The following is a 1,281-nucleotide window of genomic DNA, read 5'->3' as shown; positions in this document are numbered from 1 at the left end:
GGAGACATCCACCCTGACTGGAGCCAGGGATTGAGCCTGTAACCAAGGTACATGCTCTTGACAGGAATCAAACCCAGGGCCCTTCAGTCCACAGGCCAAGGCTCTCTCCACTGAGCCAAACCAGCTAGGGCTCAACATTTTTTTCAATGATTTACTCCTGATTGTTTTCAGGAAATTTTTATGCTTAGACCAGAATATACTGTGCATCACTTTTTTTTTTAAGACATGCCTTTTTTAGTAAAATGGGTGTTGTAAACAGTGCCATGCCTGTAGATCAAACGGAGGACTAAGAGTTTTCCCTGGTCAAAAGCAACGGTAAAAAAGAATACTTTTTCTTTTCACTAAGTTGGTTAATGAAATCTTATTAAATTATTGAGTCAGACAGCAAATACAGGGCATCTCTATATCGTAGAGGAAATCAATGAAAACTTCAGAAGATAAACGTCTGGTACTTTCTAAAAATCCCAGATTCTGTCATTTAGGGCAATAAAATCCCTATATGATCTCTTACCAAAAAAGGGCCTTTTCCAGCTCGTTTCCAGGCTTATTTTACTCCTGTCAGTGCTTTCTTTTTCCTCACATTCCCAGCCGCACTGCACACTTAACGAAAGTATTCTTTTACGAAAACAGATACGGGATTCCGTCACGAGGCCTAGGATTAAAATAATGCTTTGTACTTTGATAAGATGGAAAACCTAGTAATTCACCGGTTTCTTAGATGCTATAGAATAATATGCTCTCTGGGAGGGTCAGCACGTACTTATAGGAAACACAAGTAATTGATATACAGGGCCAGTAGGAATTCTACAAGTCCTGATGTTCCTAGGCGGGCAAATTCAGCTAATCCTTCAGGTGTTCTCATGTGCATCTTCTATCTCATAAACTTCTTATATATTTTACTTCAGTTAGCTGTGTCTTAGTTGTGTTTAAAATAACATGGAAATCTCAATATTCTATCTGGAAACAGAATAAAGTATTTACAAAGATACCAAAAAAAGGCAAGGGGCCGTGGCCGATATGGTTCCTTTGGTTGAGCATTGCTCTGTGCACCAAAAAGTCTCTGGTTCAATTCCAGTCAGGGTACATGCCTGGGTTCTGGGCTTGATCCCCCATAGAGGGCATGCAGGAGGCAGCTGATCAATGTTTCTCTCTCTCTCCCTCTCTAAATCATCTAGCCAGCTTGGCTCAGTGGATAAAGCGTCAGCCTGCAGACTGAAGGGTCCCAGGTTCGATTCCAGTCAAGGATACATGGCCAGGTTGCAGGCCGACCCCCAGGAGATC

The sequence above is a fragment of the Myotis davidii genome, unplaced genomic scaffold (genome assembly GCF_000327345.1).
Source record: "Myotis davidii unplaced genomic scaffold, ASM32734v1 scaffold580, whole genome shotgun sequence".
Taxonomy (NCBI): domain Eukaryota; kingdom Metazoa; phylum Chordata; class Mammalia; order Chiroptera; family Vespertilionidae; genus Myotis; species Myotis davidii.
This window is presented reverse-complemented; position numbering follows the sequence as displayed.